Below are 25,951 nucleotides of genomic sequence, written 5' to 3'. Positions count from 1 at the left end.
TTTATGGCCCTCGGTAGAGTGCCGTGGCGTCACACAGCTCACAGCAACCTCCAACTCCTGGGCTTAAGCGATTCTCTTGCCTCAGCCTCCCGAGTAGCTGGGACTACAGGCGCCCGCCACAACACCCGGCTATTTTTTGGTTGCAGTTCAGCCAGGGCCGAGATTGAACCCGCCACCTTTGGTATATGGGGCTGGTGCCTTACCAACTGAGCCACAGGCGCCGCCCTAGATAATTTATCTTAACAGCTTCCATTTCCTCATTTAGGAAATGAGGCATACTATTTATAATTTGTCATGCCTGCAAAGTAATTTTAAAAGGAACCTCTATTATTATATCAATTAAGGGAATTTACACAGCGGTATTTTAGAAAGCATTTAAAAGGGCCATCTCCCGAGCTGGAATACTAAACAATAGTACTAGAACTTTGCTACACCTAGATATTTACCCTTAATTTAAATAACACTAAAATATAATTTCATATTACTAATAACAGCTCAATTATCATGTGTTTCCTGGGGTTTACTTACTGTATCAAGTGTTTTACATGGGTTATCTCAATTAATACTCACCTCTACCCTTGGAGATAGGTACTCTATCCCATTTTACACTTGAGAAAATGAGATTCAAGTAAAGAGATCACAATACTTTTTCAGGCTGGGCAAGTTATCTCATGCCTGGAATCTCAGCACATTTGGAGGCCAAGGCAGGAGGAACACTTGAGGCCAGGAGTTCAAAACCAGCCTGGGCAACATTGTGAGTCTTCACCTCTACAAAAAATTGAAAAATTAGCTTCATGTGTCATCGGTACATGCCTGCAATCCCTGCTACTTGGGAGGCTGAGGTGAGAGGATCACTTGAGGGCAGATATTTGAGGCCGAAGTGAGCTATGATCACACCACTGCACTCCAGCAGGTGAAACAGAGTGAGACCCCATCTGTTTAGAAACAAAAACAACAACAAAACTGTTCAAAGCCATTCTGATCTCCTGACTCCCAAATCCAATATTCTTTCTAGGAGCTCATAATGATTAGGTCACTCCGAGTCACTGTTCTCTGTCATCCTTAATTATTATTATTATTATTATTATTATTATCATTATTTTGAGACAGAGTCTCACTATGTCACCCTTGGGAGAGTGCCATGGCATCACAGCTCACAGCAACATCCAACTCTCGGGCTGAAGCAATTCTCCCACCTCAGCCTCCCAAGTAGCTGGGACTACAGATGCCTACTGTAACACCCGTCTATTTTTGTTGTTGTTGTTGCAGTTACCCTTGGTGTTTAGCTGGCCAGGGCTGGATTTGAACCTGCCAGCCTCAGTGTATGTGGCTGGCACCGTAACCACTGTGCTATGGGCGCAGAGCCTGTCATCCTTAATTCTTCATTGCAGTGCTCTGGACTGTCTAAGCCTCACCAGTGAAATGGGGATAATGTGCTCTCCATTTCTCCCAGGTTGTTAAGAAGATGAAATGAGAGAATAAATGTGCAAATGCTTGGCAGATCTTGAAGATGCATGACTGTAAGGCACTCTCCTTGCAAAGTTATTAAATTGAGGTGATGCCTTTTCTTTTTTTTTTTTTTTTGGTGGCAGTTTGGCTGGGGCCGGGTTTGAACCCATCACCCTCGGTATATGGGGCTGGCGCCCTACTCAGTGAGCCACAGGTGCCGCCCAAATTGAGGTGATGCTAACATAAATTCCCTCCGAAACATTTTGATTGAACAGGGTTGTAGGATTAGCAGAGAAAAAAGCAAAGGTTTAACTGAAGCACAGAATCCCAAGATGATTTATGGCAGTCTCTGAATCTCTGCAGCACTTCCTGCTGTTACAATCTGTGCTGCATTGTCTGATCATGCTCTTTAATCTTAAGTGACACTGCTGTTACAATAGCACTACCTGAAAAAAATTATAATGCAAATCACATATACAATTTTTTTTTTTTTTTTTTTGGTTTTTGGCCGGGGCTAGGTTTGAACCCGCCACCTGCAGCATATGGGACCGGCACCCTACTCTTTGAGCCACAGGCGCCACCCCACATATACAATTTTAAAGTAGCCACATGCATAGAAAAAAGTAACACTCTAAGCACAATGGTTCATGCCTATAATCCTAAAACTCTGGGAGAAAGAGGCAGGTGGATTGCTTGAGCTCACAAGTTCAAGACCATCCTGAGACCACATCTCTACCAAAAATAGAAAATAGTCAGGCATTGTGGCCGGTGCCTATAGTCCCAGCTATTCGGGAGGTTGAGACAGAAGGATCACTTGAGCCCAGGAGTTTGAAGTTGTTCTGAGGTATGATGCCGTGATACTCCATGGAGGGCGACAGAGTGAGACTGTGTCTCAAAAAACTAAAAAATCCATTGTTTCCTATCATCTGCTTGAGAGACCTCTGGCAAAATTTGTCAAGAGAAAGATCAACAGAAAACCAACCCAGAGAGAAAACATGCAAAGAAACAAAATACATAATAAAGAGAGGGAAATAATTACAGAGGTGAAAACTGATAGTACAAATTGAGTCATTCTTATCAGACCTCACTAAAACAAAGTCGAAGGCCAGGGGGAAAAAGTACTCAGGGCCCAAAACATTGCTCCAAGAATGTACCTCTCTGCAAGCCTGGCAGCTGAGACTGCCTCCTATAATCCAAAACCAGTTGTATCTCATGGCGTCTTAAAGTAACTCCTGTATCCAAAGACAGTTTTACCTCCTAGGTCACTTACCCAACAGGGTTACCAGCTCCCCCAAACTTTGCTCATGCCCATGAACTTTCCTGAAGAGCTAAAATACATAACATTTCTCCTTTTTTTTTTTTGAGACAGAGTCTCACTATGTCATCCTCCGTAGAGTGCTGTGCTGTGCTGTGACAGCTCACAACAACCTCAAATTCTTGGGCTTAAGCGATTCTCTTGCCTCAACCTCCCAAGTAGCTAGGACTACAGGCACCTGCCACAAGGCCTGGCTATTATTTTTGTTGTTGTTGTTGTTGTTGCAGTTGTCATTGTTGTTTAGCTGGCCTGGGCAGGTTTCGAACCCGCTAGCCTCGGTGTGTGTGGCTGGCACCCTACCCACTGAGCTATGAACACCGCCAACATTTCTCCTTTTAATAAAACCTCTAATCCTTTCTTAGTTCTTCAAACCTGCGGAAGACCACCCAGTGTGTGTGCCCTAAAATTGCAATTCTTTTTTTCCAAATAAAATTTGTTGTTGGTGATGGTCGTGGTAGTTTTTGCTTGAGACAGAGTCTTACTCTGTCAACGTGACACCTGAATTTCACTCTTCAGTAGGTCCTAGGTCTCGGGGATTGGAAGAATGAACCTATGGATCACAGATCAGTGATAAGATAGTTTTTTTTATTATTAGAAGTTAGAAAGGTAGCCGGGCGTTGTGGCTGGCGCCTGTAGTCCCAGCTGCTCGGGAGGCTGAGGCAAGAGAATCGCGTAAGCCCAAGAGTTAGAGATTGCTGTGAGCCATGTGACGCCACGGCACTCTACCCGAGGGCGATACAGTGAGACTCTGTCTCTACAAAAAAAAAAAAGTTAGAAAGGAATACAGAAGAAGTAAAAAGCACCAGAGCTTTTGGAAGGGGGAAAAGAACTAAATTAACTGGGGGAGTCTCTATTCCCTGTTGGATTGGGCTCTTTATCTAGGGGTATTAGGTCTTGAGAATTACACTTGGCCAGGACTTGGCAAATAGAAACATGTTTTCATCGTTAATGAGTGTTATTGACAAAAGAATGAATGCAGTCCCTCCAGCTCAGGGCAAAAGGTCAGGGTGTTCCCTTCATGAACTTGCCCAAGCCTAGGAAAACTGGGGTCCCCTGTCCAACCTAGAATGGGGGGGGGAGAATCCTGTATCAACCGGGTGTTGAGTGCCATAGCATCATCATAGCTCACAGCAACCTCGAACACTTGGGCTCAAGTGATCCTTTTGCCTTAGCCTCCCGAGTAGCTGGGACTATCGGCACCAGCCACAATGCCTGACTGTTTCTATTTTTGGAGACCACAGGTGCCTGCCACAACGCCTGGCTAATTTTTCTACTTTTAGTAGAGACAGTGGCTTACTCTTGCTCAGGCTGGTCTCAAACTCCTAAACGCAAGCAATCCACCTTCCTTGGCCTTCCAGGGTGCTAGATACAGGTGCAAGCCACCAGGCCCAGCCAAATAAAATGTTTTCATTTCAGAGCTTTATGCTTATATTTTATTCATTTTTGACACTAACACTGCAGATTTTAAATAACGAACCTGGCTGAGCTAAGTGGCTCATGCCTGTAATCCTAGCACTTTGGGAGGCCGAGGCGCGTGGACTGCTTGAGCATAGGAATTCAAGACCAGCCTGAGCAAAAAGAGAGACCCCTGTGTCTACTAAAAAATTAGAAAAATTGAGGCAAAAGGATCACTTGAGCCCAAGAGTTGGAGGTTGCTGTAAGCTATGACACCACAGCACTCTCTACCCAGGGTGACAGCTTAAGACTCTGTCTCAAAAAAAAAACAACTTTTAAAACTTAGATGAAATTCACTTATATTCAAAACATATAAAACTCCCCAAGCCCTAGAAATTTGAATAGACTAATAATCATTAAAGAAATTGAATTGGAAATGAAAACCTCTAGGGGGAGGGGCGCGGAAAACAACTCAAGCCTGAACATTTTTAAGGTGAGTTCAAACTTTCAAAGAACAGATGATTTCCATTTTATACAAATTGCTCCAGAAAATGGAAGAAATAATGATCATTGATCTATTGTTTTGTGGTCATATAACCCTGAAACCAAAATCAGACAAGGCCTGGCACTGTGGCTCGCACATGTAATCTTAGCACTCTGCGAGGCCGAGGCAGGTGGATTGCTTGAGATCAGGAGTTTAAGATGAGCCTGAGCAAGAGGGAGACCCCCTCTCTACTAAAAATTAAAAAACTAGCCAGGCGTTCTGGCAGGCAAATATAGTCCCAACTACTTGGGAGTCTGAGGCAGTAGGATTGCTTCAGCTCTAGAGTTAGAGGTTGCCATGAGCTATGAAGACACCAGGGCAGGGCTGCGCCTGTGGCTCAAAGGAGTACGGCCCCATATGCTGGAGGGGGCGGATTCAGACCCAGCCCTGGCCAGAAACTGCAAAAAAACAGACACCAGGGCACTCAACCCAAGGCAACAGAGTAAGACTATCTCAAAAAACAAAAAACATCCCAACCAGGTAAGGACAGTATAAGAAAAGATAAACATGGGAAACTTCTATCATGAACACAGTAGGGCTAAAGATTTTTGGCAAATGATAATTATATCGTAATGTTTCACTTTAATAGTAAATTTAAAAATTTTATTATATCCCAGCTACTCGGGAGGCTGAGGCAAGAGAATCGCTTAAGCCCAGGAGTTGGAGGTTGCTGTGAGCTGTGTGATGCCACGGCACTCTACCGAGGGCCATAAAGTGAGACTCTGTCTCTACAAAAAAAAAAAAAAATTGAGGCTGCCTAAATTAAGAGAATTGGTAGTTAAGACAGACTGGGCCCCACGATCATACTAATGTACACAGCTATGGTTTAATAAAAATAAATAAATATTAAAAAAAAACTTTTAGACTTTTGTACACCTTAGTTATTAGGGGTTCTGGAAACTAACATATTTCTAAGATAAAAGGGTAAATCTTGTGTCTTTGAATTTGGAAGGAACTTGCAATCTGGCATTGGCCAGAAGCAATACTATCAGTTATGCCTTCACAGCATGATATTGAGGGATATACATGGAGAGAAGGTAGGCTATATTTTATGGTACACTGCTTGGGAGAAATGAGGCATTTGACATACAAGGGAATTATTATTGAGCACTCTGCTCAATAGGAAGCCTTTACCAAGGACTCATGCCAAAAGGAAAGCTTGTTAATTCCACTTTCCTTAAAGCCTAGTAATTTGTAATCATCATTAATGGATTACTTGGTCATGCTGAATCCCAGCTTGTGAGATTCTTTCTGATCAAAGTTATCCTCATGGGCAGGCTATGGTTAAACAGGCTTTAATCTCTGTGTTGGTGAAGTTATGTTATCCTAGTCCAAGGGATTGAATCAGCAGTCTGTAATTCCTTTTTGGGATATACAACATGAAATTTTAGAAAACTTTTTGAGCCGGGCATTGTGGTGGGCACCTGTAGTCCCAGCTACTCAGGAGGCTGAAATAAGAGAATCGCCTAAGTCTAGGAGTTGGAGGTTGCTGTGAGCTGTGTGATGCCACGGCACTCTACCGAGGGCGATAAAGTGAGACTCTGTGCTCTACAAAAAAAAAACAACTTTTTTTTTGTTATTGTTGAGACAGGGTCCCACCCTATGCCCCTGAGCAGAGTGCAGTGGGCATCGTGGCTCACCACAACCTCAGACTCAGGCTGCGGGCACCCCGCTGCCTCAGCCTCTGGAAGCCGCTGGGATTACAGGTGCTTGCCGCAGCGCCCAGCTGGGTTTTTCCATTTTTTTCATGAGTTGGGGTCTCACTGTCCCTCAGGTGAGTCTCGAACTCCTGAGCTCAAGCGATTCTCCCTCCTCAGCCTCCCACAGTGCTGGGATTACAGGCGTGAGCCACCGCGCCCGGCAAAAAAAAAACAACAACAACTTTTTGCCTGGGTGGCACCTGTGGCTCAAATGAATAGGGCGCCAGCCCCATATACTAGAGGTGCTGGGTTCAAACCCAGCCCCGGCCAAAAAAAACTGCAAAAAAACCCCCAAAAAACAAAAAAAAAACTTTTGCCTTGAAGTAATTACAGATTCATAGGAAATTGGAAAGGTATCATGGAGAGGTCTCTTGAGCCTTTCACCCAGTGGGTGTCCCTTATTGGTTACATCTTACATAAATATAGTATAGTACCAAAACAAGGAAATTAATAGTCCTACAAAGCGTAGGTATAGATATGGCATTTTTATTTTTATTTTTATTTTGTTGAGACAATGTCTCACTCTGTTGCCCCAGGCTAGAGTACCATGGTGTCATAGCTCACAGAAACTTCAAATTCCTGGACTCAAGAGATCCTCTTGCCTCAGCCTCCCAAGTAACTGGGAGCTCAAGCACTTCTGAGCTCAAGCAATCCACCTGCCTTGGTTTCCCAGAGTGCTAGGATTACAGGCATGAGCCACCACACCTGGACTAAATTTATCACTTTTAATTAAAACAGTTTAATTGTGGCAAAATATATGTAAATAAAATTCACTGTCTTAACCCTTTTCAGGAATGTAGTTTAGTAGTGTTAAGTGCATTCACATTGTTGTGCTATCAACCTCCAAAACTGTTTTCCTCTTGCTAAACTGCAACTCCGCGCCAATTAGACACTGTTTTTTATCCCTGCCTCAACCCCTGGAAACTACCTTTCTGCTGTCTCTACAAATTTAACTACTTGAGGCACCTCATAAATGGAACTAGACAGTATTCGCCTTTTTGTGATTCTCTTATTTCACTTTGCATAATGTTTACAAGGTTCATCCATACTGTAGCATGTCTCAGAATTTCCTTCTTCTTTTTTTTTTTTGAGACAGCCTCAAGCTATTGCCCTGGGTAGAGTGCCGTGGAATCACAGCTCACAGAAAACCTCCAACTCCTGGGCTCAAACGATTCTCCTGCCTCCACCTCCCAAGGAGCTGGGAGTACAGGCACCTGCCACAACACCTGGCTATTTTTTGGTTGTAGCCATCATTGTTGTTTGGCAGGCACAGGCTGGATTTGAACTCACCAGTTCAGGTGTGTGTCTGGCGCCTTAGCTGCTTGAGCCACAGGCGCCTGAGCCACAGAATTTCCTTCTTTTTTAAAGTTGGAAATACCTTTTATGTATGGGCCATTTTTTTTTTAGAGACAGAATCTCACTTTGTCACCCTTGGTAGAGTGTCGTGGCATCACAGCTCACAGCAACCTCCAGCTCTTGGGCTTAGGCGATTCTCTTGCCTCAGCCTCCCGAGCAGCTGGAACTACAGGCACCTGCTGGGCCATGTTTTGTTTATCCATTCTTCCATCAGTGGACACTTGGGTTACTTTCACCTTTTCGCTATTGTGAATATGTGTGTAAGACCCAGATTTCAGGCTGTGTGCATTGATTCCATTATGCCTGTGAGTCCTATAACTTCCTATAGCTTTGGAAGGCCAAGACAGGTGGATTGCTTGAGCTTAGGAGTTCAAGACCAGCCTGAGCAAGAATGAGACACCCCCACCTCTGCTTAGTTAGGGTCCATCCTGAGGGCCTCATTTAAATTTAATTACCTCTGTAAAGACTATCACCAAATACAGTCATGTTTTGAGGTACCCACGGTTAGGGTTTCAACATATGAATTTTGTAGGGCGGTACCTGTGGCTCAACAGAGTAGGGCACCGGCCCCAATGCCAGAGGTGGCGGGTTCAAACCCAGCCCCAGCCAAAAACTGCAAAACAAAACAAAACAAAAACATATGAATTTTGTGGGGACACAATTCAGCCCATAACAATATTCAAAAGAATTGACTTCTGGCCAATATAACATGCTCTGCATTTTATTGGCTGGGCACAGTGGCTCACATCTATAATTCTAGAACTTTGGAGACTAAGACAGGAAGATCTCGTTAGGCCAGAAGTTTAAGAGCAATACTCCACCTCTACAAAAAATGGAAAAATTATAGCTGGGCATTGTGACAGGCACCTGTAGTCCCAGCTACTAGGGAGGTTGAGGCAAGAGAATCACTTAAGCCCAAGAGTTTGAGATTACTGTGAACTGTGACGCCATGGCACTCTGGGCAACAAAGTGAGACTCTATCCCAAAAATAAATAAATAAATAAATAAATAAAATTAAAAAACAATAGGGTGTCTTTTCCTCTCACATCCTCACCTGTTTTTTAGCTGCTTATTTTTAGCTGCATATGAAAAACTGATGTCTAGGGCGGTGCCTGTGGCTCAGTTAGTAGAGTGCCGGCCCCATATACCAAGGGTGGCAGGTTTGAACCCGGCCCCAGCCAAACTGCAACAACAAAAGTAGCCGGGCATTGTGGATGGCACCTGTACTCCCAGCTACTTGGGAGACTGAGGCCAGAGAATCGCCTAAGCCCAAGAGCTGGAGGTTGCTGTCAGCTGTGACACCATGGTACTCTACAAAAGGCAACAAAGTGAGACTCTGTCTCAAAAAAAAAAAAAGAGAGAAAGAAAGAAAGAAAAACTGATGTCTAGAGTTCCTGGTAAAACTTTCAGGAAGTTCACCTTTGATATTGAGGTTTAGCCTTTATTATAATTGTTAGATGTCTTTTATTTATTTATTTATTTTGAGACAGAGTCTCACTATGTCACTGTTGGTAGAGTGCTGTAGTGTCACAGCTCACAGCAAACTCAAACTCTTGGGCCTAAGTGATTCTCTTGCCTCAGCCTCCCAAGTAGCTGCGACTACAGGTGCCCACCACAATGCCTAGATATTTTTTGTTGCAGTTGTCATTGTTGTTTAGCTGGCCCAGGCTGGATTCGAACTCGCTGGTCTTGGTGTAGGTAATTGGCACCGTAACCACGGGTGCCAAGCCAATTGTTAGATGTTTTTAGGTGACTTTCCTCACATTCTTATCTGTTAAGGCGTCTTAATTCCTGGCATTAAAAAAAGTTATAGTTTTAGGCCTGGCACAGTGGCTCACACATGTAATCCTAGCACTTGGGGATGCTGAGATGGGTGGATTGCTTGAGCTCACAAGTTGGAGACCAGCCTGAGCAAAAGTGAGACCCCTGTCGCTACTAAAAATAGAAAAAACTGAGGCAAGAGGATTGCTTGAGCCCACAAGTTGGAGGTTGCTGTGAGCTATAATGCCAGGGGCACTCCACCAGGGGCAACAACTAGGGACTCAGTCTCAAAAAAAAAAAAAAAAATTATAGTTTTTTCCATTGTAGAACAATTTAAAAGTTGATTTTGGGAGCTGATCCTTTAATGTGTAGTTTTCTGGAGTTTGTTATAAAAACCTAGATTGCTCAAGTAGCTCAGAGAGAATTGGCAACAATCTCTTAGGTTGCCTCTGGGGATGGCGTCAGATTGGCTGGGGAGGTGAGTCATTGTCAGAATAGAGGTTAAATTTAGGTGACCCCTGCCCTCAAGCCCCTTCAGATCAAACAAGTATACTTAGTGGGATATTGGCAACAAACTACCATTGATCCTGTATCTTTTTTTTTTTTTTTTTTTTTTGTAGAGACAGAGTCTCACTGTACCGCCCTCAGGTAGAGTGCCCTGGCGTCACACGGTTCACAGCAACCTCTAATTCTTGGGCTTACGCGATTCTCTTGCCTCAGCCTCCCGAGCAGCTGGGACTACAGGCGCCCGCCACAACGCCCGGCTATCCTGTATCTTTTTTTTTTTTTTTTAATAAATGGATAAGATCTCCCTCTATCTCACAGGGTAAGGTGTAGGGTACAATCTTAGCTCATTGCACCCTCAAACCTAGGAAGGGTTCAAGGGACTCTATCACCTTAGCCACTCTAGTAGCTGGGACCACAGGCACACTCTATGACTCTCAACTAATTTTTAAAATTTTTTTGTATGGCAGGCACCTGTAGTCCCAGCTACTTGGAAGGCTGAGGCAGCCTCTGCTTCCCAAAGTGTTGGCATTACAGGAATGAGCCACCATGACCTGCCTGGTTCTATATCTTGGTACACAGCACAGAGCCTGGAAGAGTCAGCCTTTAGTCAATATTTAATGGCTGCCTGAGATTCTTATGGAATCCAGAAAGTGCTCGAGGTTACATCTATGGATGCTAATTATGGCTTTTAAGTTGCTGTACAGTGTAAGAATGGTCGTATTTTTAGTGAAATAATGCAAAAATTATTAACTCATAGTTTTGTTTTGTGATTTTTGGTCTTCTGGGTATATGCCTAGTAGAGGAATTATAGGATTGAATGCAAATTAATACATTCCTTTTGGAAAGATGTTTGGAGAACACTTAGAAATCTACAAATAGTTTTTCAATAAGGATTGAAATCTCTCTGCCTGCTTTCTTTCCCTTGCCAGTCCGCCCTCCCCCTTTGTGGATTTCTGTTTTTGCAAACCATTGAAAACCCAACAGGTCAAAAGGATATGTAGATTCTTTCCCTTTACATTTCCTCAGCTCCTTAGTCTTTTTAAAGAATTTGTTTTTTTAAGCCTCAAGTCATTTCTGAGTGTCCAGGATAAGCTGTAAAACCTGGAAAAAAGTCTATCTTCAACCTAAAAGCAAATAAATAAGTAAATAAATAAATGAATAACAAACAAATAAATAGAGGGAAAAGGGACACAGCATTCACATTCACAATACCTTATAAATTCGGCTATAGTTACCTTGTCCCCCCTAATTTATATACCCGCTGGACATTCTTCCCTTTTTCCCCACTCTGGGATACCATGTCATTCTCTGCCTCTTTTCTCATCTCTTCCCCCTTTCCTCCTCGAATATAAAATAAACTTATACTTTCATATATTGATCTTGGCCTAGAGAAATTCTCTTTTTGTCCCAAGTGCAGTATCAATTGAGGATTTCTAAACCTATTCCACAGTTCACAGACTCCATTCAGATGTGCTGCAGTGAATGTTAAAGACTTCAGAATGAAGGGTTGTATCTATGTTTTGTGAACAAACTCTATTTTTATTTTATTGTATTGTTTGAGACAGGGTCCCACTCTGTCATGTTGGCTAGAGAGTCATCTAGGCTGGAGTCATAGCTCACTGTAAGCTCAAGCTGACACAATTCTCTTGCCTCAGGTTACAGACTAGCTGGGACTTCAGCCCTGTGACACTATGCCTAGCTAATTTGTCTATTGTTTCTATACAGCAGGTTCCCGTTTTGCTTCGGCTGGTCTTGAACTCCTGGGCTCAAACTATCCTCCTATTTCAGCCTCCTAAAGTGGTAGGATTGCAGATGTGAGTCACTATGCCTCACCCAAAATCTATCATTTGACCTTAGGATTCTGTTCACCACAATCCTGTTTTTACACCAGCGAGTATCAAAGGGAATTGTGATTGGATGGAATAAAACCGCTTTATTTCCCTAGGTACAGCACCTTTTCACAGAAGTGTTTGTCTTATAACACCCTGGTCTTCCCTTACGTAACATTATATCACCCAGAGCTTAGGAAAAGGAGACAGTGTGTAAGGAGCTCTGATTGAGGATGAGCAGAAAGAAGTCAGAAACCCCAGCACAGTGAACCCAAATGCTGATCTTCCAGAGCTTTCTCTCAGTCCTGCGTGTACATACAGATTATCAGATTGTTTTCAAAAAGATTATGCCAGTTTCTACTTAATTCCATTAGAATATAACAGAGCAGCAATTTCAACGTTCCCCTTTCAATACAAAGTTCAATGACAATTAAACCCATAAAACTCGCTCAGTTTAATGGGTGAAATTATAAAATGCATTTTGTCTTTGTTAGTTGTTTTATTTAAAAGTAAATATTTTCCGGGCGGCGCCTGTGGCTCAATGAGTAGGGCGCCGGCCCCATATGCCGAGGGTGGCGGGTTCAAACCCAGCCCCGGCCAAACTGCAACAAAAAAATAGCCGAGTGTTGTGGCGGGTGCCTGTAGTCCCAGCTACTCGGGAGGCTGAGGCAAGAGAATCGCTTAAGCCCAGGAGTTGGAGGTTGCTGTGAGCTGTGTGATGCCACGGCACTCTACCGAGGGCCATAAAGTGAGACTCTGTCTCTACAAAAAAAAAAAAAAAAAAGTAAATATTTTCCTTTTGGAACATCATATTTCTTTGGGAGTTGGTGAATATATCCTATGTTCCCTTTTCCTGGTTAAGTTTTTGCCTATTTCCTGTTGATTCCATTTATTCTCTCTCAAATAAAGCTATTAAAGTTTCCTTATTCATTGGCAGGAAAATGTTAATGTTATGTTTGCTTCATTAATTCATCAAGAGTTGGAAATACAGGCTGAGCACGGTGGTCACTTGTGGCCCCTTGTAGTTCCAACTACTTGGCAGGCTGAGGCAAGAGGATCCCTTGAGCCCAGGAGTTTTTTCTTTTTTTTTTTTTTTTTCTGAGAGAGAATCTCACACTGTCACCCTGGGTAGAGTGCTCAGGCATCATAGCTCACAGCAACCTCAAACTCTTGGGCTTGAGCAACCTTCTTGCCTCAGCCTCCTGAGTAGCGGGAACTATAAGTGTGTGCCACTATGCCTGGGTAGTTTTTCTATTTTATTTTTTAATTATTTTTTAACCTCTTTTTTTTTTTTTTTTTTTGTGGTTTTTGGCCGGGGCTGGGTTTGAACCCACCACCTCCGGCATATGGGACCGGCACCCTACTCACTGAGCCACAAGCGCCGCCCTTTTTTTGGCTAGGACTGAGTTTGAACCCACCACCTCCAGTATATGGGGCCGGCACCCTGCTCCTTTGAGCCACAGGTGCTGCCCCAGTTTTTCTATTTTATGTAGAGATAGGATCTAACTCTTGCTCAGACTGGTCTGGAACTTCTGAGCTAAGCAATCCACCTGCCTTGGCCTCCCACAGTGCTAGAATTACAGAGGTGAGCCACCGTGCCTGGCTGAATCCAGGAGTTTGAGGTTGCTATGAGTTATAGTGCCATGGCACTCTACCCAGGGCAAACAGAGACTCTGTCTCAAAAAAAAAAGGAAAAAATAGAGTTGTAAATATAAACTCTCAATATAAACCTAGGAGACCGTATCTTGAATTTTAACATTAAATACAGATAGTTTTGGAAAGTTTAAATGTTTTTCCATTAATTTGGTGAATTAGCCTATATTTACTCATCTTTATTTAATGTGATCTTCTTTGAGGCCCAAGATCAGAATAGTACTGCGTATATTCTTGGAACTTCTCAAGTAACCGGTGACAGCATAGCATGAAGTTCACTTCCTCTCCTTAGAAGTATTAATTACTAGAAGTACTTTGTATGGATCTCATTTTTAGATTGTGCTATTTCTTTTTGCCTTTCAGAAAAATGAGGGTTGATTTAAAATGCTTGATGCATTACTGATACAGGCTGAAATCTATTTTGTAGAGAAGAAGTTCAGTCTTTAAATTTGTGTTCATGGCTGATTTGGGGATCAGTTATAAAGTTGTAAATATCTTTGGATGACTTCTCCATGTGGACTTAACCTTCTTTTTCTTTTCCGAAGAGAAAAGTGATTCCTCTTGGAGCTGCAAGGCCAGATCTTATTCTTGCTTTCTTCTTTTTTTTTTTTTTTTTTTCCAGTTTCTGGCCGGGGCTGGGTTTGAACCCGTCACCTCCAGCATATGGGGCTCGTGCCCTTCTCCTTTGAGCCACAGGTGCCACCCAAGGCCAGATCTTGTTTGGAGGGTTGGAAAGATTCAAGAATCAGTGATGTAGGGCTGGTTTCTTTGTCCTGCTGAAGGACGGCTTTCTGTGCCTTCACCTCCTACACTGAGCGTGTTGGTTTGTGTGTGGTTGTGGTGATGGTGGCTCTGTTCCTCCTCTCCTTATGGGTCATTGTTTAAATGACGTTTATCTTTCATGTGTGAACCAATACACCAGAAACTCTCCTCTGTCTGAGATTTTTGAGCATTCCTTCCTGTTGGCTCAAGTTTGGTTAAATTTGGGCCTGAGAGGCTGATGATGATGGGATTTTGAGTGCCTTCATATGGGTCTAATCTTGCCACACCCCCGCCATTGTGGGTTGTCCTGGGATCCCATTCCAGAATACACTGCTGAGGAACACTGTGGTCAGGACGGCATCCCGGGCCAGCTGGACACCACCTGCGTGGCCAGGAAAGTTGCTCCACCAACCCCTGACCTTGGGCTTCAGAAAGCCACGTGAGGGGGGGTTTGGATGAACACTGGTTCACTGGTTGGTCACCCTATCAAAACACCATCCTCAGATAGTTGATGTTTGTTAAAATGGAAACTTAAGTTCTTTCTCAAAGGGAAAAATATATCCTATAATATGTTTTCTAGAAAATAAGTTATTATTAAATAACTTATTGTTATTATTAAAGCCAATAAAATAGATTGGGGGAACAGAGCCTGTCTCTGTCTCCAACAGGGTGAGGGTGCTCCAACAAGAGGGTTGTGAGGCCCACTGGCCTCCAAGGCCCCCAAGCCTGTGTTCCTCACCCCCATATGTACAGGGTGCCCTTCTGCTGGAGAAACAATTTGCACATTAGGACGAACATGGCTTGTTCTGGAGGAGTGGGCTGCATGGGTCAAGGATCCTGAGTGGACCAGCAGGGTCAAGGTTTAAATCTTAGCTCTGGGCTAGGCAGGGTGGCTCACGAATGACGGCATAGCATGAGGTTTACTTTCTAGCACGGTGAGAGGCCAAAGCAGGTGGATTGCTTGAGCTCAGGAGTTTGAGACCAGCCTGAGCAAGAGTGAGACACTGTCTAAAAACAGCTGGGCATTGTACCGGGCGCCTGTAGTTCTGGCTATTCGGGAGCCTTAGGCAAAAAAATCACTTGAGCCCTAGAGTTTGAGGTTAATGTGAGCTCTGGTGCTGTGGTACTCTACCTAGGATAACAAACTGAGACTTTGTCTCAAAAATAAATAAATAAATAAATAAATCTCAACTCTGCCTCTTTATAGCATTATGACCTTAAGTGAGCACTTCTTCTTCTTCTTCTTTTTTTTTTTCATACAGAATCTCATTTTGTTGCCCTCGGTAGAGTGCTGTGGCATCACAGCTCACAGCAACCTCAAACTCTTCTGCTTAAGCGATTCTCTTGCCTCAGCCTCCCGAGTAGCTGGGATTACAGGCGCCTGCAGCAACACCCGGTCATTTTTTTGTTGTAGTTTGTCCAGGGCTGAGCTCAAACCCGCCACCCTCAGTAAATGGGGCTGGCACCCCACTCACCGAGCCACAGGTGCTTCCCAAGTGAGCACTTCTGAGCCTTGATTCATTCCTATATGAAATGAGGGTAAGAAGCTTACTGTCCTCACAGGGTAGTAAAGGCTGAAGGAAGGAAAGCATCAGTGGCTTGGCCCTATGCCTGTTAAGCTTCGACGGATTCAAAAGAGAGAAACATTTGAAAAAATTGGGAGTTTATCCAGGCCTGGGCTTCTGTGAGACCCGCTTCTCAGCTGTTCTGATGAGAATTCTGGGGGACACCTGACTGAGGGAGCATGGCCCAGGGACCTGGGTAACTGCTGTGAGAGATCAGAGCTCAGTCTGCCAGACAGGCTAGAGGGAGGACCACCTGAACTGCCTAGGGCTCTGTGTACCTCTGGTGTCCTTTCCTCCTCCAGCTTGCTCCACGTGGGTATAATGTGGGACCAGCAAGAGGGTGTGGGCAGCAGAAGCTGCCTGGGCAGGGCTTATCCCTGGTTTCTTAAGGCATGCTGGAGGGTGCTTGGGTGGGACATAGGCCCTGACACAGGGGCCTTCCTTTGCAGAGGCTGTGACGTTTGTAAGGGCGGTGGACTGAAAGTGATAAAAGTAGTAGTTAATTTTGTAGTTAAATTTGGTTAAGGACAGTACAGAAGGTCTACAGGGCAGCCCATCGTGTTCTGGGTTAGCCTGGCATCGTCATAAAGAACGTGCAATTCTGTTATCGGGGAATGGCTTGCTGAGAAGTAAAATCCTCCCTGCCCTCACGTGTCCTCTGGCCACTGGCTGAGCGTGGCCCTTGCTATTCTGTCACTGCTGGTGTATAGCACTAACCCACTTCAAATCTCCCCCCACAATGCCAGGATGTGGAGCATAAGCAAATATTAAAAAAATTTTTTTAACCATTTCATGTTTTTTTCCAGGCAATTACTTTTATACTTATTGTGGGAGAAAGCATCAATGAGGGGGTTTTTTGGCAGAAAAGCAGCAATTGAAGTGACAATTGAGGCAAAGGATCAGAGTGGAGGCTGAGGGATCCCTCCGAGGCTCTCCAGGAAAAGCTGGAACTCCAGGGAGAGAGAGACATGCCTGTAGGGTACCCTTCTGGAGGGGTGGAGGGTCACAGTAGAGATGTTGCAGCATTTGCTTGCCCTTGGGGAAGCTTGGATAAGAATGCTACCACAGAGTTGAACTTGTAGAGGAGGTGGGCGCCTGAGGACCTGTACTAGGAAGCCCAGGGAGCCAGGATGTACCCAATTTAGAATCTCTCCTTCCAGACTGAGATGGTCTAATCTCGCTACGGAGAAACAAGCTGAAGAAGTTAACCTAAGCTGCCAGTTTGAATCATAATCTTGTGTATCTTGTAGATGAGGAAGAACATCTGTAACTACACATCTGTTGTACATTCCGTGTCCCATGTGTTTTCACCTGTTCCTTGCCCATGGACTTCTGTTTTGTCCTCAATGCTTGGGGGTCACTTGAATTCCAAAAACCCATGCTGGGTCTCCACCTGGTATTCCAGCAACAATCCAAAGCACCTCCCCCCACCTCCCTAATCTGCCACATAGTTTCTCCCCCATTTGCTGCTAGAAACAAGTTTGCATTGTTGAAAATTTATCTGCTATCTGCCACCTCTTCAATTTCCCTCCACTAACACAGCTTCTGACTTCTACCCTGGGGACACGGTATTCTTCTAGTGCAGTTGGGTGGAATTTGGCTTTTCTTCCTTTCCTTTGTTATTTGTCTCTTGGGGGCTGGTCAGCAGTGTCGGTTTGCCCTGACCCCACATCTGGTGGCCTGGCACTACGGTTCTCTGGTTGCCTGTTCTGCTCTGCCCACTCTTTGCAGATGGGCATCTTCTTCTTCTTTTTTTTTTTTTTGTTTTTGAGACAGAGTCTCATTATGTCGTCCTCGGTAGAGTGCCATGGTGTCACAGCTCACAGCAACCTCAAACTCTTGGGTTTAAGTGATTCTCTTGCCTCAGCTTCCCAAGTAGCTGGGACAACAGGCACCCACCACAACGCCCAGCTATTTTTGGTTGCAGTTGTCATTGTTGTTTAGCAGGCCTGGGCCGGGCTGAAACCCGCCAGCCTCGGTGTATGTGGCCAGCGCCCTACTCACTGAGCTATGGGTGCCAAGCCAGATGGGCATCTTCTTGCCTTGACTCTTGCACAACCTTGGTTTCTTTTCTGTGAATGGCTGTGGATGGCCTGTCCTCATCACCCTAGACCTAGTTATGCTTGGTGCTTTCTCTCCATTGTTCAGAAAATGAAATGGCCTGATTGCTTTTTCTAATTATGAAAATAGAAGATCTATTTAAACATTCATGGGCCAGGCACAGTGGTTCATGCTCCTAGCAGTCTGGGAGGCCAAAGTGGGTGATTGCCTGAGCTCATAAGTTCGAGCAAGACCCCTCCCCTAAAAATAGCCCTGCCTTGTGGCAGGCGCCTTTAGTCCAAGCTACTTGGGAGGCTGAGGCAAGAGAATCACTTGAGCCCAAGAATTTGAGGTTGCTGTGAGTTGTGACACCAGAGCACTTAACAAGGGACACACACAAAAATTCAGGTGGTACAGAAAGGGATCAGAAAGAAGGTAAGCCCCCACTTGAAATTGTACTCAAGGTGGCTATATCATTAACATTTTGGTGATTGTTTTGATGGATAAAGTCCTAAGTGTGTGTTTTAACATGTTCACACATACAGTTTTTACATATTAGTGTAAAAAAATCTCACTTTCGTTCTTTTCTATTTTACTGCAGGATTTGTCATAGATTTTTATGTCGATAAATATAAATATTGATAATTTTTAAAACGTCTATGGAACATGTCAGAGGTACCACACAGTACCGAGTTTGTGCTGGTGCCCTTGTTTACCGAGTTTGTGCTGGTGCCCTTGTTTCTGTCAACCATCTTGGAGAACTATTTGTGCTTTCCCAGGGCCGTCATTTCATTAAATAGCCATTAGATATTCTAGTTTGTATCTCTCAAAGACAACGGTTTAAAAATACCCTAGTAATTCATTATCACTGTGACATAAGCAGAGTTCAGATTTTCCCCGTTGTCCCAAAATTTGAAAGGGTTGTTTGCCATCAGGGTCTAGATCAGGTTCGTGGCTGCATAATGAGGGCTAGGACCTGTCCTCAACGTAATTCACTCTATTAGTGAGTGGCAGACCGGAGGTTTGTCATTTACCTGTTGCAACCCCACCCCTAAAGAGAAGTTGTTACTTTGTTTGTTAATGAGGTACCAAGGGTGGAGCCTCCAAGTTGGGCTATGTCTTTATAAAAGAGGCCCTAGGTTTAATCTGTCCACCTTCTGCCCTGTGAGGACTCAGCAACACCTCTGGGACTGCAGATTCTCTACCTCTGGGACTGCAGAATCGTGAGAGACTGTTTTTTATAAGTCATCTTGCTTACGGTGTTCATTAGAGCAGCTGAAACGGGACTTAGGTTGTTTGTGGTAGTTTGCTTTGATTTAAGGAGATCTGTGTTAAATATACTTAGTGGAATTGGGCTTGGCTCTTGTTTGCTCAGGCTGCACATGAGGCTGGAGTTGCCCTAAAATCAGTGGAAGAGGAATTCTCAGCCTGTAATGTCGTAATCTGTCCTAAGATGATACCCTGTTGGGATTCCAAGGAAGGAAGCAGCAACTGCCAGGTTGTAAGTCTTAAGTCATTATAGAATATTGTAGCCTATCCTTGGACAGACTTTGAGAGAAAGTGATGTTCTACCTTGTGGAGTTTGTAGTTTGTACAAAAGCTTAAGGAATTTGGCCAGGATCTTGGCCAGTTTCCGTCCACAGTTTTAGGTAAAACAGTGTGTTTTTTAATGCCCAGGAAGGTTCAAGGTGCTGGCATTGGTTCAAGCCTGCAGGATGGGGGTGAAGCTGCTTGGGTCCCGAGCAATTCTTGGTTGGAATGAGAGAAAAAGTGGGAGAACTGAGGGACTCTACAGCTCCCAGAGGGATCTTGGACAAGCAGAGGTGGAGAATGGGAGGGAGTGGATTGGAGTTGGGGCCAGGGCCACATCCTTGCCCTGTGGACAGTGGAGGTTTTTCTTTGAATTTGTCTCAGAACTCAGCACTTGGTGTGGACAGTTCTGTGTCTGTTTTCTTGGCTTTGTGTCTTTCCTGTGTTTCCTTTGAGGTGTGTGTCTTTTAATCAACTTAGGACTCTTTTTTAATTTTGCTTTCAATTGTTTTCAGTTTGAAGTTTTAATTTAATTTTCTTTTATTTATTTATTACTTTTTTTATTGAGTCTCACTTTGTGGCCCTAGGTAGAGTGCCATGGCATCATAGTTCACATCACATAGTTCACCTCCAACTTTTGGGCTCAAGAGATTGTCTTGCCTCAGCTTTCCCAGTAGCTGGGACTATGAGCACCCGCCACAATGCCTGGCTTTTTTGTTGTTGTTGTTGTTGTAGAGATGACGGGGGTGAGTGTGGGGGTCTCACTCTGGCTCGGGCTGGTCTCGAACTTCTGAGCTTGGAGCAATCCACCTGCCTCAGCCTCAGAGTGCTAGGATTACAGGCGTGAGCCATGACACCTGGCTTTAGGGTCCTTTTCCAAGAACAAGGTTTGACACTGGGTAACGTTTTTGTTTTTTTTTTTTTAACTTTTAAAAATCTCTGCTATTACTGGGCACAGTGGCTCACGCCTATAATCCCAGCACTTGGGAGGCTGAGGTGGGTAGATTGCCTGAGCTCACAAGTTCCAGACCAAACTGAGCAAGAGAAAGATCCCATCTCTAAATAGCCCTAAATAGCCGGGCGCTATGGTGGGTGCCTGTACTCCCAGCTACCAGGGAGGCTGAGGCAAGAGAATTGCTTGAACCCAAGAGTTTGAGGTTGCTGTGAGCTAATGGCACTCTACCAAAGGGTGACCAAGTTAGACTCTGTCTCAAAAAAATAAAAAAAGTGATATTCAGTACTTTTTCTTTGGAAAAATAAATTTTTCATATAAGTTTAGTGTTAGGTTATTATATAATTTAAAAAGTTGGTGTTGTGGGGCAGTGCCTGTGCTCAAAGGAGTGGAGGTGGTAGGTTCAAACCCAGCCCCGGCCAAAAACTGCAAAAAAAAAAAAAAAAGTTGGTGTTGTGAATGACTATTAAAATTTCAGATTACTTGAAGGGTACAAATGATTTGGTTACAATGTTTGCATTTGTTAGGTCCATACTTAGGAGGTATGCCAGATACTCTTACCTGTGCCCTTTAAGTGGAAGCACGCAATCCCTCTCCCTCTTCCTCCTCCCCCCAATTTTTTTTTTTTTTTTTGCAGTTTTTGGCCAGGGCCAGGTTGGAACCCGCCACCTCCGGTATATGGGGCTGGCACCCTACTCCTTTGAGCCACAGACGCCTCCTCCCTCCCCCAATTTGAACAAGTTTTTCTCTTGTGTGGGTGTATATTATTTGTCTACTGGCTTCATATGGTATTAAGTACATTGACTCCTTGTTTTTCCATCCTTGTGATACTTTACTTGGAAGATCCCATGTGTTTTCTAACTGGCTATTATTGCATATAGCTATTCATGTATTTTTTTCTAGGATTCTTTTTCTTTTTTTTTTTTAAGACAGAGTGTCACTATGTCACCCTCAGTAGAGTGCCATGGTGTCACAGCTCACAGAAACCTCAAACTCTTGGGCTTAAGCTATTCTCTTGTCTCAGCCTCGCAAGTAGCTGGGACTATAGGCACGTGCCACAACGCCCAGCTATTTTTGGTTATAGTTGTCATTATTGTTTAGCAGACCCAGGCCAGGCTCAAACCCGTCAGCCTTGGTGTATGTGGCTGGCACCCTATTCACTGACCTACAGGAGCCAAGCCTTTTTTCTAAGATTCTTAAGAATTACAGAAAACTTTCATTCTTTTTTTTCTTTTTTTGCAGTTTTTGGCAGAGCTGGGTTTGAACCTGCCACCTCCAGCATATGGGGCTGGCACCCTACTCCTTTGAGCCACAGGCACCACCCCTACAGAAAACTTTCAGATGATGACGGACTATAAAATGCTCAAATATATATAGCTCAGTGTGTTTTCAATACCTTGCCTACCTATACTGAAACCCCCCTAGTGACGACATAGAAGAGCCTCCCTCGCTGCCATCTGGGCAGTATTCCTCCTTCTGCGGGCTCATTTGCTTCTCTGGCTCAGTGTGATGCCTGTGAGAAGTCAACTATGCTGCTAAGAGCAGTATTTTGTTCCCTGAATATAGCAAGATTGATCCTTTATTTTATTATTGATGGTCTTTTGATTTCTATTTTTGGCAGGTATGACTAATTAGCTTTGAACACCTTAACACAAGTATTTTGGTTTCCGTGTGTATTCCTATTGAGTATTTAAACGGGAGCCTCTGTTGGGTGGTAGAGCAGTAGGGGTCCCCGTAGGATCTTCTGGAAGAAGACTGGGCCCTTTGATAGGTGTTTCCCTCCCTGTCCCCTCTGGGACCTGACTTGTGAGACTGTTCAGTCTAGACTGGGGTACATATGCTTTAGCAGTTGGTTTTCAGAGCAGGCAAAATCCCTGCCTTTATAGGACTTGTGCCACAGAAAATAAGTACATTGTACAGTAAATCAGAGAGTACAAAGAGAAAAGTCAGTCCTGACCCCACAATTCCTTGCTCTCAGGGACCCCCACTGACACTGGACTGTATTCATAATCCTTCCTTTGGTTTCCTCCTTTGTTTCCCTGACCCCTGAGTCCCCAGGGGATGTGGCCCTGGACAGAGGCTGGGGGTGTGGTGGGAGGGGGCCCAGGGCTGTGTGGCCTCTAGGCTGGGAGGAACTAGACCCGGACGTGGTGAAGTGGGCTTTGTGAGATGGGGCAGCGCCCCCTTCTGGTGAAGTCTCTGTCCTGGTCAGATGTTTGCACAGGTGTGCGGGAAGAACACAAATGCAGTGTTATGAGGGTTCTGGGCACTTCTGCATTTTTTAAAATGATGGCAGTCGTAGGACCCTCTCCTCTGCTGTCACAGCATGTAAATTAGTCATGTTTGTAAAACTTTTGTGAGTACTGAAAGGTTTGCTAAATGAAGTAAAATAATCTACTTAAATTTTATAGTTCAGTTTGGTTTGCTGTTTTTGGAGCACGATGGCTTTTTTTTTAAGTCACAAACATATAGATAATGTATACATTAATGCATTTATGGGAAACAATTTGCTGATTTTATACACAATTTGGAATGCTTACATCGAGCTAGTTAATATATCTTTCACCTCATTTACTTAATTATCATGTTAAGACGGTTATACTCTATACTTAATAGATTAGACACATACCCTTACAATATGAACCATGGGTGTAGTCCCACCATTTACCCTCCCTCTATCAAATCTCCCCCCTCCCCTCCCTTCCCTTTCCTTTTTTCCCTTCTTCATCTTGGGCTATAGTTGTGATTTATCTTTCATATAAAAGGGAGTAATTGTAAATTGGTTTCATAATAGTACTGAGTACATTGGATACTTTTTCTTCCATTCTTGAGATACTTTACTAAGTAGGATATGTTCCAGCTCCATCCATGTAAACATAAAAGAGGTAAAGTCTCCTTGGAGCATAATGTTGTGCGGAGACCGTGTGCTTAACTGTTAATTGCTGCTCCTGTGGTACAGTTTTATGTTAATAGAAGATAGAAGAGAATAAGCAATTTTTATTTCTCGTAACTACAAACACAAATTGCATTAAATGTTGTTTAAGAAAGATTAATTTTAGTCGTAGCCAAGGAGTACATTTGTTATTGGTTTAAATGTTAATCTGTTTAGCAGCTTAACCTCTTACGGGGAGGTAGTTTGGCGTCTTGAGTATAAATTATTCATAGGAAAATATCTCCAGTGTACTTACCTTCAGATTTAAAGCAATTTCAGTAAGAAGTTTAAGAAGTTTCAGAAATTTTTGTTTGGTCTTTGTCATCAAGAGTCCGTAAGGCATACCATAGTATGATATGGAATGGAAGAAAGACTCCTGTGAATGGAGTATTCTAGGAGGTGCAACGAAGGATTTTTTCAAGTCCATATTTGTAGTTATATAATTGAGTAAACATGAACCTGTAAGAATGATATCATACTACAAAATGACAAAGCTGCTATAATTGGATAGATTTTAGTGTGTTCACACTAAATAATTGTGTTCAATGATGCAACTTGTGCAATAATTGTGTTCAATGATGCAACTTGTGCATGACCCCAGACTGTCTGAATGTCAAAAGTGTCAATGGAGAACTATACCCAACAACAAGCAGGGCAGGACATGAGAGGTTACAGAATGGTGCCTTGCAACCTGACGGGTTCAATCAGGACTGTTGAGGTCACCATAGACATAAGGGAGTGTATTGGCTGTTTGCTTAGGAGAGCCAGGATATGGATGCTGGAGACCACTTTGCTGGGAACATAGGAAGGAGGCTGTGTCCAGCAGGCTTGTAAACAATGCTGATACCCACACTTGCTTACTGGACAGATATGGCACAATAAGGCCTTACTAATAACAGCTCTGCTCGACCAGTTGGTGTTTCACAGCCTGCTCAAGTCTTGCCTGGTTTGAGCCTTAGAAGTCCTGCATTCTCAGAGTTAGTCTCCTGCAAACCCGGATGTTGGTCCAGCCCATGTGAAGAGTTTGCAACATTCCCATATTACACTGAAATGGGGCTAGTGCTGCTGTGTGGTTCTTCAGGCAGGAATGGAAACCTGAGGTCTCTGTCCTTTTGTTGCTCTGCCTAGGGTCCATCCTGGGAATGAAGTGAAGCTGATATCTGGAGTCAATGGCCCCCTCTAGAGGTGCAGAGCTGTGAGTAGCCCCCTCCCCCAGAGTTTTGTCTTTGGCCATATGTACCTGGCTTTCAGCCCTTGACCACAACCCATAGGCCTCCTCCTTTTTTTTTTTTCTTCAGTTTTTGGCCAGGGCCGAGTTTGAACCCGCCACCTCCAGTATATGGGGCCAGCACCCTACTCCTTTGAGCCACAGGCGCCACCCAGACCTCCTCTTTTGACTATGTTCCTACCCCCTCACCTTACTCTCCTGGCCTTTCCACCTGGACTAATCCCAGTGGCTGAATGCCCTTGGCCTAATTTCGAGGCTTCAAGCCACAGACTATATGGCCCTGGCCCTATTCCCTGGGCCTTACCTCCCAAGCTTTCAGCCCCTGCCAAACATCCCATGGGCCTCCTCTATTGACCAAGTCTCTGCCCAGTCACCTTATTCACCTGGCCTTCTCCACCTGGCCATTCCCCTGGCCCCGATGCCCTGGCCTTACTTGCAGTCTTCAAGTCCATGACTATATGACCCTGGTCCTATGCCACTGGCTTCACTTCCCTGGCTTTCAGTCCTGAGCACATTCCCATTGGCCTCCTCATTTGACTACATCTTGGCTCCATCACCTTGTTTCACTGTCCTTGTCCATGTTCCCTAATGCCCTTGGCCTAATGCCCCTGGCCTTATTTTTTGACTTCAAATCCCTGACTATATGGGCCTGACCCTATGTCCCTGACACTATCCCCTTGGACTTAAACCTACCAGGCTTTCACTTCCTGCCCATATCTCACTGGCCTCATTTTTCACCATATCCCTGGTTTGTCACCTTATTTTCCTGTCCTTCTCTTTCTACCATAATCAATTTGGCCTTATGACACTGGCCTTATTTTCGAACTTTAAGCCCCTAACTGTATGTCTCTGACCCTTGCCCCTGAACTTACTCCCTAGCCTCACTTCCCTGGCTTTAACCCCCACCAAATCCAATTGTCCTCATGTTTTGACCATGTACGGGCCCCATCACCTTATTCCTCTATTCTCATCCCCCTGCCTTAATGCCCTTGGCATCATGCCCCAAGCCTTTCATCCTGGCTTTATGCCCCTGACTTTATGGCCCTGGCCCTATGCTCTGGCCTTATTTATCTAGACTTAACCTCCCTGGCTTTTAGCCCCTGACTGCATTCCATTAGCCTTATGTTTTGACCATTCCCCCCAACCCCCATCACGTCACCTTACTCATCTGGCCATGTCCCTCTGGCCTAATTACGTGAGGCCACATCACAGTGGCCTTATGTTGTGACCATGTCCCCGGCCTGTCACATTATTCTTCTATCCTTGTCCATCTGTCCTAATGCCATTGACATTATGCCGCTGGCCATAATTTTTGGATTTAAGCCCCTAACAATGTGTCCTCGTCCTATGCCCCTGGCCAAATCCCACTATCCTTACCACGTTGGGTTTCAGCCCCTGATTTCACGGGCCCCTCATTTGACCATGTCAGTTTA

This window comes from Nycticebus coucang, chromosome 7 (genome assembly GCF_027406575.1).
Source record: "Nycticebus coucang isolate mNycCou1 chromosome 7, mNycCou1.pri, whole genome shotgun sequence".
Lineage (NCBI taxonomy): Eukaryota > Metazoa > Chordata > Mammalia > Primates > Lorisidae > Nycticebus > Nycticebus coucang.
This window is presented reverse-complemented; position numbering follows the sequence as displayed.